Source organism: Dromiciops gliroides, chromosome 1 (assembly GCF_019393635.1).
Source record: "Dromiciops gliroides isolate mDroGli1 chromosome 1, mDroGli1.pri, whole genome shotgun sequence".
NCBI lineage: Eukaryota > Metazoa > Chordata > Mammalia > Microbiotheria > Microbiotheriidae > Dromiciops > Dromiciops gliroides.
The window spans coordinates 216,672,696-216,686,773 of record NC_057861.1 but is presented as its reverse complement, the minus strand read 5'-3'; the positions used below and the strand labels follow the sequence as shown (position 1 = coordinate 216,686,773).

The window sequence follows — 14,078 nt, the reverse complement described above, 5'->3', positions numbered from 1 at the left end:
AAATTTCACTTTCTAGAGAAAATCTTTCCTGACCCTTTTTAGTTCTAGTCCCTTCCTTTTAAAATTTATTTTCTATAACCTATATTGCTTGTACATTGTTCACATGTTTTTCACCCTCGTTATAATGTAAACTTTTTTTCTTTCTTTGTGCCTCCAATGTTTTGCACAGTTGCATTAGGCATTTAATAAATGCTCATTAACTAAGCTACTAATATGGAAGTTGAAATAAAGATAAAGAAGTCAAGTATTACACCTAGGTTGAAAACCTTCAAGACATGGAAGGATAATCGTACTCTTTAAAGTATTAAGGAGATGAGGTAGAAGGGAGTATATTGAGGGAGAAATGTTGTGTTTAGTTTAGAACATTTTGAGTTTAATTTATCTATGGAAAATCTATTTCAAAATGTCTAATGGATAGTTGTAGATGTGAGACTTGATATCCAGGGAGAGGTCAGTGCTTGATTTTTGTTACCTCCAACTTGTCTATGAGATATTTTCTCTGGTCTTTATATCTTGTCTTGAAATTCATTATGAATATAGGTACCAAACTCAATTTACTAATGCGTAGTTCTGCTCAATATTTTTGTCCCTAAACCACATTTCTAGACTAAATCCCAATTATTAATTTTCATATAATTTACATTCTAGCTGAACTCCAACTGCATATTTTTCAGCCAATATGTTTTACCCTTTCCCATTTCTGAATCTCTGCTCATGAATTCCCTCTTCAAGAAAAGCTCTTTCATTTCTGTCTTTAAAAATCTACTAATAATTTCTAGGGCAGGATGTTGTACATACTGACATATTAAGTCACTTGATAATGCATATTTGTTTCACTGTTTTTCTTTATTAGTGCTACTGGTTTTAATGGAAACATTTTTTTTTTACCCCAGGTAGAAGTGATTTCTCTCCTTTACTGTAATTCATAAGTATTTTATTACTACCTTTTGTGTAATCCAATAATTTGTTTTAATTGATACCAGAGTTTGGTCATAGATAAAACAAATCCAAAATTCAAGAAACACATTTTTGAAAGTTTGAGTCATGAACTGAACAAGGTCATGAAAGTGACAAAGTTTAAATGAGTAGGTGTATCTGAGGAGTTAGAAAAAAGTAAAAGCTGGAGTAAGGGTGTTTGACTGATAGGAAGTAGAAATCAACAAAGATGACAAACATGTGAAATGATTGGAGTGATGCCACTTGCTGGAGAGTTACTGTAGGAAAGCTCTGCCATGAGGAGAAGGCATTTGAGGGCAAGTCATACAGCTCTTCCTTGGTGTCAGGAAGTGACATTTGCTCATGGGTAATGTCTATCAAAGCAAACAGCCAATTAGCTTGGAGCTGTGTGTGCATGTGGATGGAATGTTCCCAGTTTCACAGGAGGTTTGTGGGATGAAGAAGGAAGTGTTGGTCTTTTTGGTTCCTGACTTCTCCATGGCAGGTTGGATGATGGGATCCTTTAGAAATAGTTAGATTTTTACCTTTCTTTCTCTCTTCACCAAATTATATTCTCCTTAATAAATGCTCAAAAATCTAAACTCTTTCTAAAGTTTATAATTTACTGGCGACCACTCATTACATATTTTAGACAGACTAGCTAGAATTTTAGCCCCTTACACATGTATCAGGATAAACTGACAAAAAAACTTGGGAACCAATATTTGTGTGTGTGTGTGTGTGTGTGTGTGTGTGTGTGTGTGTGTGCATACATGTGTTTGGGGTTAGAGATCTAGAGCCTAATAAGTCTGACATTAAAAAGCAGACTGAAAGAAACAGGATTTTAGAGCAGTGATTTGGTTTTTGGACCTTGGATATAATAGACCATGTAAGCTCCTAGTGATGAGACTTAGGATGGAGGATCAGAATTAAGATTAAATTGACACTCAGAAATCTTATGGATCTTTTGGTTAATTTATGTCCCCTGTCTATGGACCACCTTAGACCCAAAGTACAAGCTAAACTTAAAATTGGGAGTCAAATAGCAACATCTTAGAAGAAAGATGTAGATATAAAGGCTAGGAAGCAGATATCATCTGCATTTATTATATTTTGCCCTGTATTTCCTCAAAATATGTGTTTTATCTGCCAAGAAAGTTCTTTTAGGATTGGAACACTTATTATTATACTCATTGAATTAGTGAATGAAATGTTTATGGATCAAGTTAACAACAACAAATCCTAAGGTCATTCAGTCAGTATTATCTCAGTAGGTGCATCTTCCTAATTAGGCTTTCCTTAGGCCAATACAAGTATTATAATATCTAGGACACTCAGTATAGAGGTATAATGCATTAGGCCCAGGGTTGTACAGGAAGAGAAAGAGGAGGAGAAGGAAAAGGGAACTAGTTTGAAAATCTAGAATTGCAAAGATGTTATACATAAGTTTGTGTATTTGTATCTGTGTGTATATGTACACATATATATGTTCATATTGTACTTATTACAATTAGATAGCACATATACAGTGCTTTGTTTCATGTACTACATAAATTCAAGCTGTAGAATTTATTTCTGAGTACATGTCATATATGTGTCATGTATGTCATATGCACACAATGTATACATGTACATACATAGGTATGTATATGTTTATTTGATATATTTATATAAATGTATATGTGCAAATATATGTATATTTCTATGTGGACATGTATTACCCCATTTAAATGGAGACAGAATCTAAAAAGTTCAGAGAGAAGGAAAATTAGTATTTGCTCAATATTTGACTTTAAGAATAAATATTCTTTGTTTTGTAGAATATTCTGGACTTTTCTTTGTGATTTCCTAAAATAAATACCTTGTCTACTACTTGGGACACAACTACATACTCTTTGAAGACAAACTGTCTATAGTTCTAACAGATTATTTGACCTATGAGAGGTCAAAATTTAGAGATTAGAATTAATAGGATGAATTTCTCTTTTTGATTCCCTACCCTCTTATTTCTTAATGTTTCAATATTTTGACATATCATTATCAAATAAATTAATTTATTATATTTGCAACTAACATTCATATTTTTGACTATTGACAGAGAAACCCAACATGGGATATGGAAATCAATCTAAATTTTGTACATTTTCACATCAGGCCAATGCATCAAATTTTTTCTGGCATTTTATGGATGTGCTTGAAGGAGAGCAGAACACTTGTGTAGATTCATTGGCCCTGCAAGAGTAATGCTTGGCCAGATTCATATCTGAGCTAGCTATAGGGGAATTTATTATGAATTGGATGCAAATCTACCCACATATGCAAGCTCAAACTTGTTCCAGCAAATGGCCAGCAGCTGAAAATCAGAACGTGCATATCTGTGGGATAAGAAATGGTTTGATATATAAGTGCTACCCAAAAGACAGTGAAATTGGTAGGGTTTATTATGAAGGAAATAATCTAATAGCATTCAACTTTTGAATTGATATTCAAAGATGAAATGAGTTGTGCTGATTTTTGTAAATTTATTGTCATTTTGAAAATCTATTCATTGTAGTATGGGAAACAATTTGCTACTTAGTGCAAATCGTTCAATTTAGAAACTTCAATGTTTTATTTGAAAGGATGAGTCATGAGGACATGCAAGAAAGGGAAAATGAAGAAGAGGAGTTGATTTTCTTATTGAAATTTGTAAAGAAAAAGTCTAAATAGTGAGTACTATATAAGGCAATTTCATATTTTTAAAATAATTAATAATATTTTCTTGCTAAGTCTGAGTAAAGAATAACAAGAGTCATGATCAATTAGACTTTGAGCTCATGGAGGACAAGGATGGTTTGGCTTTTCTTTATTTCAGTGCTTACTCCAGTGGCTGTAATATAGTATACACTTAATATATGACTGTTGAACTGACGCCTAGCTACTTCTTTCTTTTAATCTTGGTGAAATCTCAACAACTAGAAAATCATTCAAGTACATTTCCCTAAACCAAAGTAGTCTGTCCAATTTGAATTATAAACACTTATGTTTTCACACTTTAAAAGTGACTCAATTCAAATGTTCTTGAGGTCTAAGATGCAGCATTTCATAATAACTGGTATCAAAGAAGATATAAAAGCTGTCTATGTTTTGAATGCACTCATACTGACAGATTTATACTATTAATATTTTGTATTTTCTAAAAGAAGCAGTCAAGAACTAAAATGACATATTGCACATCATTGCCAATTAACATAGAGAAAATGGCTATGTTTTTGCTTTGTGTCCTTTATTATATGATGCTATGTCCTCCCAATATTAAGTATCTTCAATTCTCACCCAGCAAACTTACTGCCCATGTCATTTCAAGAGGTAAAATCCAATAAGCCCTTATCAATCTTCAACTAGTTCTTTCCAACCAATTTGTTCCATCAAATGTGTATGTTGTATTGGTTTAAGATGTTGGCAACTCTCCTATATCAACCATAAGTGCCCCAGATGGGATTGTGATACTACTCTCCAAAATTTAGTAGCCGGGACTGAAATTCATCTGACTTTTATTGAATCTGGTCATATTTTTCTACTATCAGTATTCCATCCATCATCTGCTCCTGCTGTGCCCACACCACCTGTTTAATCCATCTGTGCTGTTTCTGTAGCCATTGCTTGCATCCTATGCTTTGCTTGGTTTTATATCTACTTATTCATTATCTATAAATGAAGCCTGTTGCTTCTGGGCTGCCAAATGGGTATTGGAAACTACTTCACTTTCCTTGTTCATAATCTTACCTCACAGAAGAATGAATGAAAACCCTCTATCTCTTCATAAAGTTAGAAGTCATTGTAATGCTTAGTGACAGCTTTATAAATTAAATATTGAGAAGGCAATTGGTTAGAAATGAGCTCAGACGTGGATGCATTAGTATGCCTTAAACAAACAAGAGATATGTTCATATTCCTGTAATCAACTATTAACAGACCCCCAATGGCATAGGTATTATCATAAATTATTGAATGTATTATAGAGACAAAGCACATTTGTACATACATTGTTGAATAAGTTGGCCACCTTCTGCAAAACTGAGCCAGCACACTTGGGGTTTGTTAATAATCCTTCTTATTTTCTGGATAAATGATTTAACAAGAACAACCAAAAATAAAAATAAACTCTTGTTTCTCAAGCCTATCGCCTTTTATCTAAATGTGTACTTCAAAGTGAATTCAATGATTTATTTCCCATATCCATATCCATGGAATCAAAACTATGATTTTATTAGTTCACTTAGTTCCAGGTAACAAATCAAAAAGGTATCTATTATACCAGTTATCAGATAAAACAAGAGGAAAACATATATTAATTGCCAATTTTTTTTTTATATTTTCTTAGCTGTTATCTCAACATTTGCAGATTTTTTCAGGGCAGTCTTCCAAAAAGAGGATCATCCTTCACCAAAATCCAAATAAATTTCAATTTTTGCCTCCAAAAATCACTTACTTAGTAATCCTGAATCTGCTAGTAGTTATCCCCTGTGGTGTTCTAGCTGATGAGGAGAAAATATAAACATGCACATATTCACTCACAAATAGGCTATGTCTACATAGCTAGGAGAATAGTCTGTGCCCATGCGCATCTATAGGGAGTTTGCAGGATCACTATTATCATACAGAAGGTATCATAAGGAGCAAAATTCAATTTGGCTCACAATGGTGAACCAGTGAGCCTTACTAATTTTCTTGTTTTCTACCTGATATAGACAAAGTTGTAGGAATGTTTAAATGGGATGTTAAAAAGTCCTATACCATCTAGTATAAAATATTCCCAGCTATTTCTCTCGCTGTCTTTACCTCTCTGTTTTTGTATCTATTCTAGTGCAAAAGTTTGTTTTCACCTTTTCAACCTCTCAAGAATATTTTCCCTTCTCTCTTCTGACACTTCCACCATTCTAATGTAGGCTATCATCATGTCATGCCTGGATTATTGCAATTGCTTGCTAGTGGGTCTGCCTGACTCAAGTATCTCTTCTCTACAAGTCTATTCAGCCATGAATTCAATTTTCCTAAAGCACAAGTTCAACCATTTAATCCTCTATTCAATAAACTCCAGTGGTTCCCTATGAACTCAAGGATCAGATTAAAAAAAAAAAAACATTCTTCTATCTGTCATTCAAAACTCTTCATAAATTAGCCCCCTCACTAAATTTCCAGTGTTCTTATACCTATGCTCCTTACTTGATCCACTTTGATCCAGTCACACTGGCATCCTAGCTCTTCCTCAAACAAAACACTCTACGTCTTGGCTCTGGGCATTTTCTCTTTCTATCCTCCATTCTTGGAATGGTCTCTCTCCTTATTTCAGCCTACTGACTTCTTTTCCTTCCTTCAAGTCCTGTCTAAAAGCTCATCTTCTACAGGAAGATTTTCTTAATCTCTCTAAATTCTAATAGCCTTCCCTTTTTAAATTATTTTATATTTTTCATGTATGTAACTTGGCACATATTTGATTGCTTATTTCCTCCATTATTAGATTGTGAGGTCCTTTATATTAGCTACTGTCTTTTGTCTCTTTTTGAATCCCCAGCATTTAACACAGTGCCTGGTACATAGTAGCAGCTTAAATATTTCTTCATGGCCAATCTTTTATTCTTGGTCTCTCTCCATCTCTCTCTCTATTTGTCTGTCTCTGTGTCTGTCTGCATTACTGTCTCTTGTCTGTTTCTCTCTCTGTCTCTATTTCAGTATGTCTTTCTCTATCTTTCTCTTTCTTTCCTCTCTTGTATGAATCAAAGAAGAAAAGTATTACTAAAAAGCAGGTCATAGACACAAAGAAACAAAAGAGTTAAAAATACCACCCATGACATTAGTCAAGAATAAATAAGAGCATACCATTAGAAGAAATAATAGCATTCTTATGAAAATAAATATTTTCTTTATATTTAGGAAGAATAATATTTAGCTATATATTTAGTTTGCCTACCTTCCTCCTCTCCAAAAAAATTTAAAAATCAGTAACGTTATACTCTTTTTCTTTCTTTCTTTCTTTCTTTCTTTCTTTCTTTCTTTCTTTCTTTCTTTCTTTCTTTCTTTCTTTCTTTCTTTCTTTCTTTCTTTCTTTCTTTCTTTTTTTGCAGGGCAATGAGGGTTAAATGACTTGCCCAGGGTCACACAGCTAGTAAGTGTCAAGTGTCTGAGGCCAAATTTGAACTCAGGTCCTCCTGAATTCAAGGCCAGTGCTTTATCTACTGGGCCACCCAGCTGCCCACATGTTACACTTTCAAAGTTGAAAAAAAAAATTTCATGCATAATTCTTAGCTTATTTATTGAGGAAACTAACATTTCCACTTTTAATGTGGAAGCAGCTAGATAGTACATTAGAATATAAGTTTCATGAGGGTACAGAACATCTTCTGCCTTTTCCTGTAACCTCATCACTTAGCAGAGTACCTGATACATAGTATGGGCTTAATGAATACTTACTGATTGACTGATAGGGGCACTGTATATAACACTGGGTCTAAAGTCAGGAAGACCTGAGTTCAAATGTTGTTTCAGATACTGTGTGACCTTTGGCAAGTTGTTTAACTTCTTATGTCTCAGTTTCCTCATTGCAAAATGAGGATACCTATAGCAGCTGCCTCTTAGAGTTTTAATAAGGATAAAATAAGACATTTGTACAGTACTTAGAATAGTTTCTAGAACATAGTAGATGTATGTAGTATGATAGTAGATAAATGCTAGCTATTTATCATCATCATCATGATAATTAACTATAATAAACTCACGTTTGATCTAGAGAGTTGTGATTTTTCTATACCCAATCAACAAGTCTAAGAAAGGTTTTAATTCATAATACATGATTTTTAGAGGTATCTATGTCAAGGGCTACATTAAAAATAAGTATTTCATTTACTTATACCCTTGTTAAAATAAAAACATGAATAGTATTATAATGAATTTGATATGCTCAATTCAGTAATTATTTCTATTATTGTAACTCAAAAAATTGTTTCATGTAGGAACAACTGTCAAATATAAACTCTTGGGACAGTCACCAAGGTGATCTGTTACCTGGCCATATATTCCTCTCCTAATAAATCTCTTTTTAGTTTACAAAATTCTTGATGAGCCTCTAATTCTGTAGGGGAGATAGCCCCCTGATCCAGGTCACAAGTACCCCCAAACATTTCTGGTGCCAAAACCTGGGAGAAGTTGTCAGACAGGTAAAAGGGGGGCTGCTCATTTGGCTCTTGGATGCCCTGGGTGGGGTATACACTATGCTGCTTTCCTCTCTCAGGAGCTTCAGTCACATGGGGTGGGCCTCCAAGGTCTGAGGTTGGAATTGCCAGGCTACTTCCTGGATTCTCGTTTCTCTTAGTTGGGAGACATCTTGACTTACAGAAAAGCTCCTCTGGTTTTTGTGCGCTCCCATTTGGATGCAAGTGTGGTCTTTTGGTGCAGTCTAGTCTAACCCACCATTCAAGGAAAAGAAAAGAGCATTCTGTGTGACTCCCACCCCCTCAGGTGTATCCTTAAAAATTGGGGGGAAAATGGACATAGGTAAAAAGAAACAAATTATTTTCTATTGTAACCCCAAATGGCCATTATTTTCAGGAGAGAGGATAAATAAGGTAGACAGGCCTCCTGATTAGCCCCTACCACACCTCAGAGCAGGCTAGAAAGGAAGAAGTAACATCTGACAGCTCTTTGTTTGCTTGTAAACTTATGTGCATTTATGTATCTGTCAAATTTTATAATTGTTTGTACCATCTATGGGAAATTTTTGGTTTTAGCCCATAAAAAGCTGATTCTAAACCCCTGTTTCCTTCCTGAGCTGTGGCCAGGTTCTGAAGGTGGGGAAAGTGCAGTCTCTGACTTCTGGATGTCTTTATGTTGTGAACTACTCAGAGTTTGAATTTGGCATTGGAATGTAAATTCTCTGCTAGGCATTCATAGCCTTAGATGAACCTTGTAAAAGCTGGTTTAGAAAACAATACTGACACTTTTGAAATCTTTTGGAATGGAATAGTTTAAAATCAGAAATTATTTGTAATGTGTAAAAGTTGCAAAGGAAAATTTTTTTTAAAAAATCTAATTGGACCACACTGTCAGCTCTGCTTAAGACCTGCTGGCCACAAAAGCCCTGGGAGGGGGGTGGGGGCAAATGAAAAGGGGAAAAAATAAACAAAGGCAAAAGCTGCCACACTTTAACTCCAACTAGTTATATCAAATATAGTATATGAATTTATGGTTAATAATATTTTTCTTTTAAAGTACTAAAAGTATTAGGCCTTAGAAAGTTAAAATGTTCAATTTACTGTCTCATTAGGCCTAACAATAGATTTTCTATGTAAAAGTCTAAAGCAAAAACACATGCAAGTAAATGAAGAACACCTCATTGGTAATTAATTGCTTTTGTTTCAAGTTTAAAAAATTCCTAATGTTGCTTTAAGGTACTATGTTTCTAATTTTTCTTATAGAAAAGTTACTGTTAAAAAGGGAATGAATGGGTTAGGAAACTGTTGGTCTGCTGAACATATGTTCTGAAGTACTATGATTAAGAACTTATACTGTTAACTAAACTATTTGGAGTTCATAGATTTTTTTTTTAAAGTGGGGAAACAGAGATGTCTTTTTTTCTCTCTTTCTCTCCCTCCTTCCTTCTCTGATGCTGACTGCAGAAGTACTGGGGATGGGGCGGGGAGCGAAAGTAAGTCCAGATAATTTTATATGTTTATAAGATTGGCAAAAGCAAGTAGAAAGAGAGTTGTACCCCGTGTGCACAGTACAAAGATTTTGAAAACCTGAAGAAAAATAAAAAGTGTGTACTGTCACTTTAAGTGCTTACCTGCAATTATTTAGGAAGAACCAAAGAGCAATTTAGTTTGATTGGAAAATCTAGTTGGATATTTACAGTTTTGAAAACTGAAGTACTAGTAAATTTTGAGACTCCTATTCATTTTTTGTTATAGACTATGTTAATTTTTTTGTTTCCTCTAAGACAAAGAGGAAAGCACTGGAAGAATCTTGGAACTAAGGGTAAATTATTATTATTATTAAGTTGGTAAATTATTGTTTGGGAAAAGGCACAGAAAAAAAGACCTTCTAGACTCCCCTTGTTTTGTGAAATTGTCTCAAAAGAGCTTGTTATAGGTTGTGAAATTCCTAGACAAGGAACAGTCTTACTGAGAATTTATAAGTTTGCTTATAATATAAAAGTAATTTCAAATGATTGATTTTTAACACCCAGATCAGTTTAAACTCCAGAAGAAGGAAAAGAAAAAACAAGAAAAATATGTTATATGAAACCTCTTACATATGTGTGTCTCATGTTAATCTTTTTTGCTCATTGCAACTCCATGAGAATAGAAATTTGCTATTTAAGATAAAATATTTTGGCACTGTAATTGATATTGTTTTGAGTTTTGAATTCGGGTATAGTTGTCTGGATCATGAAGTCAGTAATCTACCACATGAGAGAATGCCTTAAATCAATGCCACAAGAGGTAATGTGCTGCTTACAGGTAGAGGGATCTGGGAAAAAGCCAAGAGGATGATCTTGATCTCATCTAAGGTAGGATCTTGGCTCAAATTTCCCATTGTGTTCCTGCTGAACAGGAAATGTTTCCCACCTGGCTATTCCTGAATCTATCTGGCTATTACTGCATGACTGTTGGTCACTTGTGACTCTTAACTGAAGTCAAACAGAGCTAAGGATGCTTTATCCTAGCTGTTGTAATCATTTCTGTGCTTTTTCTTTTATAGCAGATTTGTATAATCATAGTGAGTAGTCAGTAGAAGAAATGAGCATAATGCAAGTATGTACGATCTTACTGTTTTCACTCTAAATGTACGATCATTTGATATGCCAAACAATCAGATCCATTTCTACTCAGGTTTGCCATCTGCCTGCTATTGCTTACATGGTATTATGATAAGGCTAATTTAACCCGGTATCTTTGGGGTTTAGAAGAAACTGAAATTCCTGCCCATTGCAAACACATTTTGATGAGAGGGAGGATGGTAACTAGGAGGATTGATTTATGTTATAAAGATAGTTATGCATTTCATGTTTTATATTTGGAAAGAAAGAGGTCTATTGAACTCAAAGAATTCTATTGGAAAGGAGATTCTGGACCTACTTGAGGCCATAAACTTAAACAGTCAGGTCTCTGTTATGCACTGACAAGGGCACCAAGGTATCAACTCCTCCACACCACAAGGGTATCATAGGGCAGATCTTTTGCTATTAAATTGGCTGCCAGGTCCATTAAACCATCCACCTAGCCCTGGCCCCTTGCACCCCATTGTGCTTCAATGCATCTCCCCTTCCTATACCAAGGATGAGACCAAACGGTAAAATCTAAGGAGGTGCATCTCTAAGACCATCCAAGATGTCTTCAATTCCTGTGCCCTCAGTGTCCAATCATATCACTGGGTCCCTCAAACTCTTCCCTTAAGCCAATCAAAAGATGAGGGGACTTACTAGGGGAATATTGTCAGATAGATTTTACTCATTTTTTTTCTTTTTTCTTTTTCTTTTTTTGTTTGGTGGGGCAATGAGGGTTAAGTGACTTGCCCAGGGTCACACAGCTAGTAAGTGTTAAGTGTCTGAGGTCGGATTTGAACTCAGGTACTCCTGACTCCAGGACCGGTGCTCTATTCACTGTGCCACCTAGCTGCCCCTGATTTCATCATCTTTAAAATGTGGGAGATGGAGCACAACATCTAAGGTCAATTGCAGCTCTTAATATATGCTCCTATCATTTTAATAGGGGAATTATGAGGAACATACTTCACAAACCTTATATTGTGTAATGTGTGTCTTTAATGTTGTTATTTCTTACATGAAAACACTGACAAGGAGGATTCGATTTTTAGTCAGAAGACTTGGGTTCAGATCCAATCTCTGGAATTTACTAGTTGCTTACTCTCAACAAAATGTTTCATCTTGACAGGACCTTGGTTTGCTCAAGGTCTTTTTTAATCTCTAAATACTAATTTCTTGTGAATCTCCAAACATATTACATTTTTCATTATGTCATAAAGCATAAAATGTCTATGGGGTCATCATTGTAAGTGACTCTTCCATCAACAACTTAAAAAATTTTCATTAATTTCTGAAATAAAAACAATTAATTGCCTTGTGGCTAAAATTTTTATAATAGAGTACTATGATTTACCTAAATCGTTTTTCAGAAACTAAACTTGCAGTCTTTCTCTTGCCCTGTACCAGATGATTTTTGAGCTGGCCACCTGTTTCAGTGGGTAGAGTGTTGGAATTAGAATCAATAAGACCTGGGATTGAATAATGCTTCAAACACTAGCGGGACAACTCTAGAGAAATCCCTTAAGATTTTACAATCTCATTTTCCTCTTTTGTAAAATGAGAGGGTTGGATTTCATGAACTTGAAGGTCTTTTCCAGCTTTAAATATTTGATCCTGTGAATGAGGTGCACATAGAATCATATAGCAATATACATCATTCTATTTGATTCATATAATTATATAGAATATATGTAGCTAAAATAAATATTATAATACAAAAATTTGGAAATTCTGGAAATGTTATTTTTATTCCCTAATACTCATTTTAAAAAGATAGCTTTACTAAGGAACAAAACAAGTATTTGCAGAAGATGTTACCCTTACTCCTGAAGAAAATTTAATTTTTACTTCAGCTCTCCTCCAAACACACACACACACACAAATGCACACATACATGCATATGAATGCATATACACTTATACCCATGTACATAAATGCACATACATACAAAGAAGAAAAACTTTTCAAATGGAAATATTTTCAAAATCCACTAAAATACAAATTAACATGAAAAGATAGTAACCTATCTCGTACATAATATACTAATACATAAAATCAGTTTTATGTCTTTTCATGCAAATCCACACTAATAGCATTGACTCAATGCCTACTGGGCTTATCATTCTACTTTGTCTTCTTTTAGTTTTATAACTTGGGCTAACCTAGTTAACATTTGTCTTCATCTAAATAAACTTGTTTCCATTTCTTGTTGTGTTTTACTTTACAACAAATTGTGTTTTCAAGTACAGATAAATGGGATTGATCTTTCATCAAATTGTCCCTTCTTATAAAATAGTAATTGTTCATTGGGGCTGAAAACAAAAGGCAAAATGAAAGAAAACTGTTAGTTTATCTTTTAAAAAATCCCCCCCGCCCAGTTCCCAGCCACTGTCACTGTAGCTCTCCAGCTCTAGGGCCTCCTCTCACTCCTCGAGCAGAAGCCCAAAGAGAAGGGGGGATGCATAAGGAGAAGTTTTCGGGAACATGGCTCATAACAAGCAAACTGCCCATAAATCCACCAGTGGTAAAGCCTCCAGGAAGCAGCTCACTATAAAAGCTGCTCACTAGAGTGTACAATCTTACTGGAGAGGTCAAGAAACTTTATCCTTACAGGTCAGGTACTGTGGCTCTCCATGAAATCAGACCATATCAGAGGTCCACTGTCCACTGAACTTCAAATTCTTAAACTTCCCTTCCAGCATCTGGTGCATGGAATTGCTCAGAAATTCAAAACAGATCTGTGCATCCAGAGTACAGTGACTGGTGTTTTGCAGGAAGCAAGTGAAGCCTATCTGGTTGGCCTGTTTGAGCAGAACAACCTATGTTCTATCCATGCCAAACATGTCACAATCATGCCTAAAGATATCCAGCTAGCAAGCCACATATGTGAAGAACATGTTTAAACTCCACTATGAGGGGAAACATTCTTCATTCTTAAAACAGAAAAAAAAAAATTCTTCCTGTTATTGTTAGTTCTGAATGTTAGATTTTTTTCCCCATAGGGTCAAAAGGTACCTAAGTATATGATTGCAAATGGAAAATTATGGGAGTAGAATCAGTATTGGCAAATTTGTTGTTTTTTTTTCCCATTTTCATTTGTGTGGGAATTTTGAATATAAATGTGAGGACATAAAGCATTAATGCAATAAAAATGTTTCCATAAACAAGTTTCAACAATTCGACTTTATAACATTTTTTCTGTTTAGAATTTTATTTTTGAAATTACATGTAAAAACAAATTTTGACATCAATTGTGAAACTTTGTTTTCCAACTTCTCTTCCTCCCTCACTTCCCACCCCCCACCCCTAAGAACTCAAACAATTCAATATAAGTTATACATGA

General features: G+C 34.6%; 1 pseudogene; it reads left to right on the top strand.

Moving 5' to 3' along the window:
• The first annotated feature begins 13,219 nt into the window (after positions 1 to 13,219).
• LOC122747382 lies at positions 13,220 to 13,638 on the top strand (annotated as a pseudogene).
• The last annotated feature ends 440 nt before the right edge of the window (positions 13,639 to 14,078 follow it).